This window comes from Polypterus senegalus, chromosome 2, assembly GCF_016835505.1.
Source record: "Polypterus senegalus isolate Bchr_013 chromosome 2, ASM1683550v1, whole genome shotgun sequence".
NCBI lineage: Eukaryota > Metazoa > Chordata > Cladistia > Polypteriformes > Polypteridae > Polypterus > Polypterus senegalus.
Genome location: NC_053155.1, coordinates 151,340,551 through 151,355,358, shown reverse-complemented (window position 1 = coordinate 151,355,358; position 14,808 = coordinate 151,340,551).

Sequence of the window (14,808 nt, the reverse complement as noted above, 5' to 3'; positions counted from 1 at the left end):
TATTTTTCGCCACCTTAGGCATATGTTTTGTTTAATAAACTTTTTTCATTATGTTTATTACCTTCTATTTTTGTTTTTAAGTAAGGGATGCATTGAGGTGTACACAAATGTTTCTGTGCTTGAGAAGCTAATGGTATCACCTATAGCACTCTTCACCTAAGATTTTTATCTGCCATTTGCATTTCAGTCCAATATTTTGAAGCTACATAAGATCACCAACTTTCACCACAGGTCCTCGTCTGCTCTGTCTTCCTGACAGAAATAGACAGACACTTCACTGGATAGTTGACAAGTACTACCGAGCTGAATCACAAAGCTGGAATTTATGGCATGGCTGTCATTTAGAGACCATTTATGTCCTGAGCCAACATACAGAGGCATAATGTAGTATCTGGAGCAAAAAACCAGGGTACCTAAGCAATGAAAAAAGTAATACGCTGTGGTGAGTCCCATTTTATACATGTGAACAGTTTTCTGTTTTAAGACCGTCAAAGGATTCCTTCAACATGAAATACTTACCTAAGTACAACTGGTAAACCTGCTGTATCTGGTAGTCTAGAATGGTATGGACAGCCATTGCTTTTGGAGTCCAGTTCCGTGATTTGTTGAGCGTGATAATAGGACATCCAATGATATGAAAACATTTTACAGGACTCGGCACACTGAAGTGCAAGCATAGTTGCCCAATGCCAGAATGATGCACACTGCTAAATCCATTAAGCAGCAGTTTCATGAGTTTAAACACCAACCATGTCCACCACAAATAGCAAATCTAGACATTATTAAACCTTTGTGGTGTCAAAAGAGGACTGGGGTTCCATCAGGACCACCCTCCTTCTTGCTGTTTGCCTGGATGTGAAAATGTTTCTCTTCACACTAAAAAAAAAAGATTCTGGCTAACTAATGTTCTTTCCAAAAACATCTCATTAGTTGTTGCTGATTTTGTGTTGCAGAGATTACAGGTGAATGGATAGGCAGTCTTCATCCTGCTTCTGGGTCAGAGGCCTCTTACCTGAGGAGTAGATTGACAGGCAGGTGAGTTGCCATGCTTTTTAAGTCCTTCCTTGTGTCATCTTGACATCTGTCCCCAGAAGGTCTGTGGTGACCTCTTATCTGTGAGGATGTTCTGGGGCACAGATGGGAAAGCAGATTACGGATTGCACCACCAGAGGAGCTATCTCACCATGTGTCAGAGGAACAGCGCGTCCAATATTGGCAAGAATGAAGAGACCGAGTGAGGATAAATGCAAGGTCGAAGTGGGCAGAACTAGAACTGGGCAGCCTAGAATGCATAGTTAAGTTGAAAGAACTTGGCAAGTTCATTTATTAGGGATTATGTGGATCGACTCAAATATCCTCTTTTGGATTCTATTCAGTGCTGCAATTTTTACATCTGATACGAACAGAAAAAGCAGGAAAGGATCTTCTGTGAATAAAATGTACAAACAAGTGAGCATGTTACAATTAAAGCTGAAATATATGATCCAAACAAATCCTTCAATGTTACTGACTAGTAGGGGTTGCATCATCCATCTGACTGCCGCTTATTTTTAAACTGGACCACAGAAAAGATTGACTGTGTTTTGGGCCATCTAAAGACAAGTCATTCTAAACACTAGTGTCTTTAGCCAGGCAACTGTAGCTGTGACAGACAGAAGTGGCATGTTCACTTTGTGGACACAACAAGCTGGACCCCTAATCATCTCTTGTCTCTGATTGGCTATCTCTCGCACCTTCACCCCTTAATAGCTAATGTGTGGTGAGTGTAATGGCACAACAATGGCTGCTGTTGCATCCTCCAGGTGGATGCTATACATTGCATGTGTAAAGTGTTTTGAGTGTACAGATAAGTACAGTCGTGGCCAAAGGTTTTGAGAGTGACACAAGTATTGGTTTTCACAAAGTTTGCTGCTTCAGTGTTTGTAGATCTTTTTGTCAGATGTTTCTATCGTATACTGAAGTACACTGTGTGCACAATTATTAGGCAAGTTGTATTTTTCAGGATTAATTTTAATATGGAACAAACACAGTGCTATCAGTCAATCCAAAATGTTAATAAACCTGAAACCTGAATGTTTCACAACGGAAATGTGAGTGTGAACATCATCAGGGGAATACATATGTGCACAATTATTAGGCAACTATTAGTGTGCACATTTATTATGCAACTAAAGGAAAAATGAAAATTTTCCCATCTCACTTGTTTATTTTCATCTGTTATAGTGAGAATAATCATCAAACACCTCAAAATTTACAAATAAACATCTCTGACATTTCAAAAAAAATAAATCAATCAATCAATGACCAATATAGCCACCCTTCTTTCCAATAAGCCTTTCCATTCATGGAGTCTGTCAGTTTCTTGATCTGTTGACGATCAGCTTTTTGTGGAGCAGTGACTACAGCCTCCCAGACACTCTTCAGAGAGGTGTATTGTTTTTCTCCCCCGTAAATCTAGCATTTAAGAAGTGCCCACAAGTTCTCGATAGGGTTTAGGTCAGATGAGGAAGGGGGGCCATGTCATTATTCCTTCATCTTTAAGGCCTTTACTGGCTGGCCACGCAGTGGAGAACTTCAATACAAGTGATGGAGCATTGGCCTGCATAAAGATCATGGTCTTTTTCCTGTATCACTGTTTGAAGAAAGTGTCTTCAAAAAACTGGCAGTAGGTTTGGGAGTTGATTTTGAGTTCATCTTCAATGCAAAAAGGTCCAACTAGCTCATCTTTAAAAATACCAGCTCATACCAGTACCCCACCTCCACGTTGGAGTGGAGCTCTGTGCCCATTACTGATCCACAGGTCCATCCATCTGGTCCATCAAGAGTCACTCTCATCTCATCGGTCCATAAAACCTTTGAAAAAATCTGTCTTCAGATATTTCTTGGCCCAGTTTTGACGTTTCAACTTATGTTTCTTGTTCAGTGGTGGTTGGGTTTCAGCCCTCCTTACCTTGGCCATGTCTTTGAGCACTGAACACCTTGTACTTCTGGGCACTCCAGGTAGGTTGCAGCTCTGGAATATGAAAGTACTGGAGGATAATGGGTTCCTGGTAGCTTCACGTTTGATTCTTCTCAAATCTTTGGCAGATAATTTGCGTCTTTTGTTCTCAACAAGTTTCTTGCGACCCTGTTGACTATTTGCAACAAAATGTTTGATGGTTCTGTGATCACACACCAATATCTTAGCAATTCCAAAAGTGCTGCATCCCTCTGAAAGACTTTTTACAATTTTTGACTTTTCAGAGTCAGTTAAATCTCTTTTTTGGCCCATTTTGCCAGAGGAAAACTAGCTGCCTAATAATTCTGCACACCTTGATATAGGGTGTTGATCTCCTTAGGCCACACCCTCCCTCATTACACAAATACACATCACCTGACATGCTTAAATCCAATAAGCATTCAAGTTAATACAGCTTGGAGTTGGAATATACGCATTAAAAATGATGATATGGTCAAAATACTCACTTGCCTAATAATTGTGCACACAGTGTATAATTACAAGCATGCCATAAGTTTCAAAGGCTTTTATGGACAATTCATGCAAAGAGTCTATATTTGCAGTATTGGCCCTTCTTTTTCAAGACCTGCAATTCACCCTGGCATGATGTCAATCAACTTCTGGGCCAAATCCTGACTGATGACAGACCATTCTTGCATAATCAATGCTTGGATTTTGTCAGAATTTGTGGGCTTTTGTTTGTCAACCCACCTCTTGAAGATTGATCACGTTCTTAATGGGATTAAGGTCTGGGGCGTTTCCTGGCCATGGAGCCATCTTACAAAGTACCCAGAGCTTGGGATTCCGATATTGGGAATTCACTTGCTCCACAGCAAACTTTTTCATCTCCTCGAGAAAACAAGCCTTAAAGAGGTTTAGAGATACAATAACATCTTCAGCCTGAGGTGACTGAACTGGAAAGTGAAGAATGAGGCCTTCATCTTGAACCAGACACATTATAAAGTGCAAGTGACAGCTTATGTGCTGTTTTGACACGGTTTAGATGGCAAGGGCAGGTAATATGTGGTGAAAAGTGGGAATGATGTGGGCAAAAGCACTGCTAAGTAGTCAATAGTGGTGTGCAACAAGTGTAGAACTGGCATCACTCGTTTTGTTTATTTTGGCACACATGTCCTTTGCTTAAGAAGCAGATGTCAGCCACTCTGAACTTCATCTTGATCGTCTTTTACCCAATTTTCAACCATAAGGTTGTGCTAATGTACACCAAAGAAACCAATGACAAACATAAACTCCTTACTTCCTAACCCACTGCAAGCACCAGATCGGTGTTCTCAATATGCTTTCTCTGCTTTCAACCTGGTTGTACTCAAAGTGTGGCTGCAAAGAAGGCTGGAGTGATCTCTTTGGCTTCGAAGGGCAAACTGGTGCTGGATTGGAATAGTGGACCCTACGTAAAGGAGATGGATAAGGGAGCCACTAGTGCAAAAAATGTAAAGCAAAGCAAGGTACGTGAGCAAGAGTGACCTAGGTAAAAGCCACACGGTCATCTTGCTGAAGACGCTAGTAGACTGATCACCAGCAACCCAGTAGATATAAAATTATATGCTTGCTAGTAAACAAGGACACTGTGAGCAAACTCAGAGAAAAATGCCGTACCACCAGATCCAGAAAGTGCGACCAAGGTGAAGAAAGAGAAGAGCTCCTAAACAAAGAACAACCAAACTGAACATCCATACATGTGTGCTGAAGAAAACCATCTCCGAAGGATTGGAACAAAACAACAACCGGCACCTGCAGTCAAGAAGAACCAAACCATAACTACACCTACTGTGGTCCCAAGAACTATTAATTGTAACCTTGTAGTTAGAATAAAGCCAGCTAATGGACTCTGGCAATTGGTAACAGAAAAGTAATAATCTTTGTGGATACGTTTTTAGCTAGTATAAGATTCTTTTCCTAAATTTGGTAGGAAAGTTCTGTGGACGAAGGTTCAAACAAATAGCAGGCCGACACCAATTCTAATAAGCAGAATCTTTTATTTCTGACTTCTTGGTGAGCAGAGCGGCTTTTCCTTACAGAGAGAAAATGCAAGGAAGGCCCCCCGACAAGGGGGGTTCAGCTGCATTTATAACAAAATCTTCAAAGAGAATGGTTAGAGAAAAAAATAGATCAGTTCCATCCAAGGCCATAGGACATTCTTTACAAAATTTGTTGATTACAACGGAAAGCATAAATTCTAGTCTTATATTTGGAATGAAGCTTATCAGAAAACTTGTCATATGTTTGGCATCTTACTTGGACGATAACCAGACACTGCTTGAGACAAGCCGGGGAGTGGCTGAGAGCTGCATTCCACAGCTGGAAGCACACGTCTGTTAATAATAATAGCTAGCCACACAGAGAACATGCAGAGTTTCATACAGAAGCTAGCAATAGATTTTAAATTCCATTCCACAGTTCAAAGCAACTTCACAGACATAAAGACACTCAGAGGAGCTTTGAGCAAATCAGCATCGCCTTCATGGTGTAGATGCAAAGTTAAATACTAGCTGAAGAACTTGTCCATCTTGACCATATTTATTTGAAAGATAATAAGTCTATTGGAGAAAAAGAGTTTGACTAGGCTAGCATAAGTGTGTGTTTTGTGCTGTTTGTTGTTACGTTTTTCTTTATAAATTATACAAATCTCATTATAACTCTGATGTCCTGGCTGGAAGATGAAACAGAGATCCCTCACACATCCTAGACAAGTAATCCCCATCTCAGTCTGAGATTTTAGGAAATGTGGATATTTTATTTAGTAATGAATGAATTAGCTGCTTCATGTTTCATATAGCCAAAACATGGAGACTCCCGTGTTACTTTCCTAAACCTTTCCCTGTGGATTGAGATTCCTGGTTATCATCTATCAAGAATGATTTTAAGAAACAAACATCACTTTTCTTACCTGCCTATAGGATAATTGCTACTCCATGAACACAACAGACGACAGAAGGTATACAAGACAAATAAATGCAGAACGGAATTGTTTTTTTTTTTTAAGCGCTGAGGGAGCAGGGCTATTGGACTCGGGCATTATGCCTGTTAGTGGACCCCCTCATCCCAGAATTCTAAAGCACACCCAATGCGACACGCACATAAATGTAAAACGTTAAGCACACAGTTGATGAAAGCTCTTACGACACTGGGACGAACGTCTGATTTTGGATCCAGAGAAGACCGGTGGGTTGGCTTCCCCAAGTGTTGATTAAGCCTAAATGATGGGGCTGACATTGTGTTTATCTCTTGCAGATAAAAAACAAAAGGGAACAAGACAAAGGTTGTATCTGCCCCGTATATTGTCTGGATTGCTGTAAGGCAAAATATCTCTGATTAGCAAAAGAGTAATCGTTTTGGGTCGAGTCATATATCAGACTGAAGAACAGGAGGATTGCTGGGTTTATATGGTGGAGAGGGAGGAAGAGGTGGGTCATCAATAGGAAGTGACATCATCCCAGGGGTGGTCTAATGCTGAAGTAGGTAGTGGTGTTCTTAATTGCTCCTGCAAAGAATGAGAGAAGGTATTAGTGCGGCGCTTCAACAGTCACTAGACCCTGCTGCTGTCTCTGATGCGACGTGTGTGACAGTTGGCTCTCACATTATCTGTATCTATTGCACTGTTTTCAAGGTCACTTGGTTGCTCTTCGTCTTCATCCTTTGAGTGCCATCCTTCCTCACATGGCTTTCTGTGGTATTTCTGCAGTTGCTTTCTTCATCTTTCTCTCCCCTTTGCTCTTTTTCATGCCCTGTCATTGTAGGTTTCAGCAGGTGCAGGTGTTGGTTAGCATGAACCAATAAGTGTGTGAGTACAATTGAAGATGAAGTAAAGAAAGCTCTTTCACACAGTTCCTTGCACTCCAATGTACCTGATAAGTGCTTACACAATCAATCTTCTGAAACTTCAAAACTGAATTCTGTAATCTATATCTACAAAACACTAAGGTCTGCCCGCCCATCACCCAATTACTTGCAAACTACTGGGTCTTGAACCTTCATCTAAAGCTTATGATCAGACATGTACTGGAACTGCAAACAAATTTGAAGAGGCAGCAACCTCAAGACAATGACCTCTGCTGAAGAGATTATTACGAAAAAGTAATTGGAAAACTAAATGACATAGTCGAAAGAAAAAGAACTCCAGTGTCATGTGCCGAGCATCAAATAGATTGTGGAACCCAATGATGTGACAAAGAACACTATAATAGAAAGAAGAAGAAGCTCGGCACCATGCTCTGACCACCAACTGCAGGAGCAACAAACACAGAATTGCATGCAATCATGAAATGCGGGATACAGAATCCAAGAACGACAAAGAAATGCATGCGATTGTTACATTCGTGTTTTGAATCCAGAAGGAAGTGTGAATTCATACAGTCATGGCCGAAATTATCAGCACCCCTGGAATTTCTCCCAGAAAATTGTTGCAATTTCAAATGCTTTGGTATACACATGTTTATCTCCTTTATGTGTATTGGAACAACACAAAAAAACAGAGAAAAAAATCCAAATCTGACATCATGCCACACAAAACTCAAAAACCGGGCTGGACAAAATTATTGGCACCTTTGTTGGTAAATCGTTTTATTTCAAGCATATGATGCTCGTTTGAACTCACCAATGGCAAGAAACAGGTGCTGGCAATATAGGAATCACACCTGAAGCCAGTTAAAATGGAGAAACGTTGACTCAGCCTTTCTGTTGTGTGTCTGAGTGTGCCACACTAAGCATGGAGAACAGAAAGAAGAGCAGAGAATTGTCTAAGGACTTGAGAACAAAAATTGTGGGAAAATATCAACAATCTCAAGGATACAAGTCCATCTCCAGAGATCTTCATGTTCCTTTGTCCACTGTGCGCAATATAATGAAGAAGTTCACAACACATGGCACTGTAGCTAATCTACCTGGACATGGACGGAAGAGAAAAATTGAAAAAGGACTGCAACGAAGGATAGTCTGAATGGTGGATAAACAGCCCCAATCAACTTCAAAACATATTCAAGCTGTTCTGCAGACTCAGGGTGCAACAGTGTCAGCACGAACTATCCGTCGACATCTGAATGAAATGAAACGCTATGGCAGGAGAGCCAGGAGGACCCCATTGCTGACACAGAAACACAAAAAAGCCGGACTGGAGTTTGCCAAAATGTACTTGAGGAAGCCAAATTCCTTCTGGGCGAACGTCTTGTGGACAAATGAGACCAAGGTAGAGGTTTTTGGTAAACCTCATCATTCTACTGTTTACAGAAAACTGAATGAAGCCTACAAGAAAAGAACACAGTACCTACAGTCAAACATGGTGGAGGTTCTAAGATGTTTGGGGATGTTTTGCCTGCCTCTGGCACTGGATGCCTTTACTGTGTGCAAGGCATCATGAAATCTGAAGACTACCAAAAGATATTGGGGCGCAATGTAGGGCCCAGTGTCAGAAAGATGGGTCTGCGTCAGAGGTCATTGGTGTTCCAGCAGGACAATGACCCCAAACATACCTCTAAAAGCACCCAGAAATGGTTGAAGACAAAGCGCTGGAGAGTTCTGAAGTGGCCAGCAATGATTTCAGATCTAAATCCGATTGAACACTTATGGAGAGATTTCAAAATTGCTTTTGGGAGAAGGCGCCCTTCAAATCTGAGAGACCTTGAGCAGTTTGCAAAAGAAGAGTGGTTGGAAATTCCAGTTGAGAGGTGTAACAAGCTTGTTGATGGTTATAGGAAACTCTTTATTTCAGTTATTTTTTCCAAAGGGCGTGCAACCAAATATTAAGTTGAGGGTGCCAATAATTTTGTCCAGCCCGGTTTTGGAGTTTTGTGTGAAGTGATGTCAGATTTGACTTTTTTTTCTCTGTTTTTTTGTGTTGTTCCAATGCACATAAAGGAGATAAACATGTGTATACCAAAACATTTGTAAATACAACAATTTTCTGGGAAAACTCCAGGGGTGCTGATAATTTCGGCCATGACTGTATATTTGTAAACAACTGGTGAAAAGTTTCCTCTTGTTTATATCTAAGCCTTTACTTGTGTCACACAACCCACTCTCTTCTTACTTTACAGTCTTAAAACAACATGCTTAGCTTTAACTTGGTTTTTACACTCAGAAATGCACAATTGTGAAACTTCCAACCATACGTAAGCATTGCTTTTACATTCTTACATCGATGTTTCTTTAAAAGCCACTACCTAGCAATGTGATCAATGCCACGCTGTATTTTTTTTAATGCTGAAAATAAACACGTGTTGCTAAAATTGAAAAGTTTGGCCGTCAAATACTCAAAACTTCATCCTTAGACCGATGTTTGTTTGAAGAGCACTGCTTACAAATGTATCTTCAATGTGAGATCAGCGTCATACCGTACGGTTTTAATGGTGAAAACGAAAGATGGTGTTGCCAACATGGAAAACTTCAGCTTGCTGTCTACAAACCACATTTATTCTAAGACAGTAGGTCTGTGTACTTCACTACTACACATAATTTTTATAGGATGCACCAGAATGTCGTTGAATAGTTGAATTGAATAGTTAATTGTTAATGTATATTTGGTTGGCTTACAAACCAAACCAAACCAAACCAAATGTGGGCCCCAATATGAAAGCAATATGGGCTCCACCAGTGGTTCAGTCAATTTAAGACTTTTTGGTTTTTCATTGCTTGTATTTATAAAAGCAATTTCTACTTTTGGATTTCATGCAATATCAAAAAAAGTTCTGCATCTTCTTTTATTCCTGGCCATAAGCTGTACGTTTTGTGTGTACTTTTGTTTTTCCTTCTCCTTGGTGAGCTGCACCATCCCTGGAGGGTTTTTGGGTATTTTAGGTTGTAACAGCCGCCCCTTACCCGGCCAGCAGCTACACCTCCAAGACCTGTGGCCTGGATTAATTGCTGAGGTTGAATCTAATCAAGCCGTACCTTTAACAAATTAAACCTTTCCCCCCACAATCGACGGTGGAAATAAGCACAAAAGCAAAACAGATATGTAAACTTAAACTGATAAAATGTATTAAATGAAACAGAAAAGCTAAATAAATTATAAATATCCCTCCACCAAAGCAACACCGTGACAAATCCCTATATGAATATAACAACCCCTCCCTTGCCCTTGTAACATATAACAAACAACACAAATACCAAAAAAGAATGAATGAAATACGGAAATGAACGGTCGTGAACTTGAGTCCGAGTAACAATTGTCCTGAATGCAGATGACTGGTTAACCGATATATGGAGTGCTTGTAATTCCCGGAACAAAATGGAGCAGTCTCACCATGTATCCTCGGCGATGGTGGAAAATGATCCGACCCCGGGGTCTCTCGTGATGAGGGTGTTGGAGTGAGTCCGGCTGAATGAAAGACAAACTGGATGGAAATGCACGATGTGGAATACAGCAGGTACAAGTGGTTCGTGGTCGTAAAATGAATGTCTCCTTCTCTCTCTCCTCCTTTTTCCTTGTTTCCTCTTGATTGTTTTTATAGTCCTGTGTCGAATGTAATTGATTAATTGAAAGCCGGTGTTTTCCAGGTTTGGGGCTGCGATCTCCTTCCATCATCCATTCACTGACACACACAAACAGTAAACGGGACGATGGCAACAAGACGCACGTGGTACGAACACAAACAACACCATTACTACTATGTAGCCCCGCTACAAGGTATTAGGGCTGTCATAAGAGGGGGAATCTTGATGGACTTTAAAACAAATCTTTTTTTGGGGGGGGGATTTGTTAAAATGTTATCACAGAAGAATTAGTTTGAATGCTTTTTGACTGGGAAGACCTCCAGTACTGAGGCCAGCTCAGGTCAATGGCCATGACCACAAAGGGTAGTCAAGGATCATTCAAATCAAATGATAAATGAAATAAGCAGTGAGGAGGAGACCACTAGAGCAGCCACCCAGTGTCTCTTGACCTCACTCTTGTGTACTGGAGGAACTGGAGCAAACACTTGGGAAAATGTCAGGAGAAACACCCATAGTAGTTGAGCAGACCAAGGCAGCACCCTGATGAGCTTCGGCTGAGGAGTTAGTTTCCTTAATGATCTACACTTTCTCATCCTAAGGCTACATTGTTTTAGGTGTTTGTTGAAGGATCAAGTGGACTTTGTCTTGCTTACTTAATCTTGCAGTGGCACATGAGGTTCTGCTCTAACACCAGAATTCAGATGCATATAGCGCCCTTTCAGCTGTAATATCTGCCAACAGCTGGGAGCCAATGGTCATGGGCCTTCTGAGTTTCAGAACAGGGCTAGTGATGAGAACAAGTTGACATCTCTGAAGAAGGCTTTGATCGCCCTTGAACTAAACTACATGAAATAAGTTTAGAATTTCTAAATAAACTGGCCAGGTATGTCCTGTGTAGGACTGGTGCCACATCTCCTGCTAAGCATTAAAGGATGACTTCAGGAATTTTCATGTCTAAGTTAATTTTCCTCCCAATCATGGTATATATCAACTTGCCCCATAAATTTGTGCATTTTTTAATAAACAAAAATCATGTCCATCCTTGAGATTTAAAAAGGTCCAAATGTGAAAAGAAAGCATTAAAACTTACTGATTACATCCATTCCTATCAAGCCAAGCGTTTTGTGTATGAATCTGCGTTTTGAGATTGCACACGTCATAAAATCCACACAGTTTTAAGCAGAACAGTTTTGTGAGATTCAGCCATTTTAAAAGAAGATTGCCTGAGTGCTTCACCTCACTGCTTTTCTCGGATGTTGTTTTTTCTGCCGTGTATTCTTCACCTTGAAAAATCATCTCCAAGACCTGTTATTGATTGACGATGCCAATATGTGACTTGCCATCTCATCCATCCATCCATTTTCCAACCCGCTGAATCTGAACACAGGGGGTCTGCTGGAGCCAATCCCAGCCAACACAGGGCACAAGGCAGGAACCAATCCCGGGCAGGGTGCCAGCCCACTGCAGGACACACACACACACTAAGCACACACTAGGGCCAATTTAGGATCAGCAATGCACCTAACCTGCATGACTGTGGGAGGAAACCCACGCAGACACGGGGGAGAACATGCAAACTCCACACAGGGAGGACCTGGGAAGTGAACCCAGGTCCCCTAACTGCAAGGCAGCAGAGCTACCACTGCGCCACCATGCCGTCCCCACAATTGTTATACTTGCAATCACTCATGGGCTTTCACAATATGTGATGAAGATCATAGATAAATCTGAAAAACTGATGGCATTTCAGTTATTTCAGTCATGGATTTCAAAAAGCATCTACGGCAGGGGTGATTGTAGATACGTGGATATTGCTGCAGGATTCTGTATTAACATGGGGCAGCACCGGCAGCCCTGTTTGATGGTGCTACTGTATGACAATTATTAACCTCCTTGGTGTTAAACCGGGCGGCACGGTGGTGCAGTGGTAGTGCAGTTAGGAGTCCCGGGTTCGTTTCGTGGGTCCTCCCTGCGTGGAGTTTGCATGTTCTCCCCGTGTCTGCATGGGTTTCCTCCGGGCGCTCCGGTTTCCTCCCACAGTCCAAAGACTCAGGGCGTAAGCAAAGTCATATGAAAATCACATCTTTGGAAAAATGAAACACCCTGTACATAAGTATTCACAGCCTTGCTCAATACTTTGTCGATGCACCTTTGGCAGCAATTACAGCCTCAAGTCTTTTTGAATATAATGCCACAAGCTTGGCACACCTATCCTTGGCCAGTTTCGCCCATTCCTCTTTGCAGCACCTCTCAAGCTCCATCAGGTTGGATGGGAAGCATTGGTGCACAGTCATTTTAAGATCTCTCCAGAGATGTTCAATCAGATTTAAATCTGGGCTCTGGCTGGGCCACTCAAGGACATTCACAGAGTTGTCCTGAATCCACTCCTTTGATACCTTGGCTGTGTGCTTAGGGTCGTTGTCCTGCTGAAAGATGAACCGTCACCCCAGTCTGAGGTCAAGAGCGCTCTGGAGTAGGTTTTCATCCAGGACGTCTCTGTACATTGCTGCAGTCATCTTTCCCTTTATCCTGACTAGTCTCCCAGTTCCTGCCACTGAAAAACATCCCCACAGCATGATGCTGCCACCACCATGCTTCACTGTAGGGATGGTATTGGCCTGGTGATGAGCAGTGCCTGTTTTCCCCCAAACGTGACACCTGGCATTCACACCAAAGAGTTCAATCTTTGTCTCATCAGACCAGAGAATTTTGTTTCTCATGGTCTGAGAGTCCTTCAGGTGCCTTTTGGCAAACTCCAGGCGGGCTGCCATGTGCCTTTTACTAAGGAGTGGCTTCCGTCTGACCACTCTACCATACAGGCCTGATTGGTGGATTGCTGCAGAGATGGTTGTCCTTCTGGAAGGTTCTTCTCTCCACAGAGGACCTCTGAGCTCTGACAGAGTGACCATCGGGTTCTTGGTCACCTCCTGACTAAGGCCCTTCTCCCTGATCGCTCAGTTTAGATGGCCGGCCAGCTCTAGGAAGAGTCCTGGTGGTTTCGAACTTCTTCCACTTACAGATGATGGAGGCCACTGTGCTCATTGGTACCTTCAAAGCAGCAGACATTTTTCTGTAACTTTCTCCCAGATTTGTGCCTCGAGACAATCCTGTCTCGGAGGTCTACAGACAATTCCTTTGACTTCATGCTTGGTTTGTGTTCTGACATGAACTGTCAACTGTGGGACCTTATATAGACAGGTGTGTGCCTTTTCAAATCATGTCCAATCAACTGAATTTACCACAGGTGGACTCCAATTAAGCTGTAGAAACATCTCAAGGATGATCAGGGGAAACGGGATGCACCTGAGCTGAAGTTTGAGCTTCATGGCAAAGGCTGTGAATACTTATGTACATGTGATTTCTCAGTTTATTTATTTTTAATAAATTTGCAAAAATCTCAAGTAAACGTCATTATGGGGAGTTGTGTGTAGAATTCTGAGGAAAAAATTAATTTAATCCATTTTGGAATAAGGCTGTAACATAAATTGTGGAAAAAGTGATGTGCTGTGAATACTTTCCTGATGCGCTGTACTTGCCTGACTGCATTGTGCCAAGTTTAAAGTTGGGGGGTTAGGGGATGGATATTGTGTGGGCTTGTTTTTCAGGGGTTGGACTTGGCCCCTTAGTTCCAGTGAAAGGAAATCTTAATGCTTCAGCATAAAAAGCCATTTAGGACAATTTCATTCTCCCAACTTTGTGGGAACAGTTTGGGGATGGCCCTTCCTCTTCCAAAATGACACAGTGCACAAAGCAAAGTCTATAAAGAAATGCATGAGCAAGTTTGATGTGGAGGAACTTGACTGGCTTGCAGAGAGCCCTGACCTGAACCTGATGGAACACTTTTGGGATGAATTAGAGCTGAGGTTGCGAGCCAGGCCTTCTCATCCAACAACAGTGCCTGACCTCACAAATGCTCGCCTCGAAAAATGATCAAATATTCCCATAAACGCACTCCTAAATCTTGTGAAAAAATTTCCCAGAAGAGTTGAAGCTGTTATAGCTGCAAAGGGTTGGCCAACTCCATATTAAAGCCCTATGTGTTAAAAATAAGATGCCATTAAAGGTCAAGTGTGTGTAAAGGCAGGCATCCCAATATAGTGTTGATCTACCTACCTTTAAGGAAGGACTCAAACCATTTCAATGGACAGTCTTGAATGCCTACTTCATCCTCAAGCTGTTTTAACAGAACCCCATGGTCCACGGTGTCAAATGCTGCACTGAGATCCACTAAGACTAAGATTGCAGAAGTCCAAAGTTAAAAGAATGTCATTTGTCCCCTTCAGCAAAGCCAATTCAGTATTATGAAACACATCACATGCATAGTAGTCATCCTCCAGATATGAAAGTAACTGCAAAGAAAC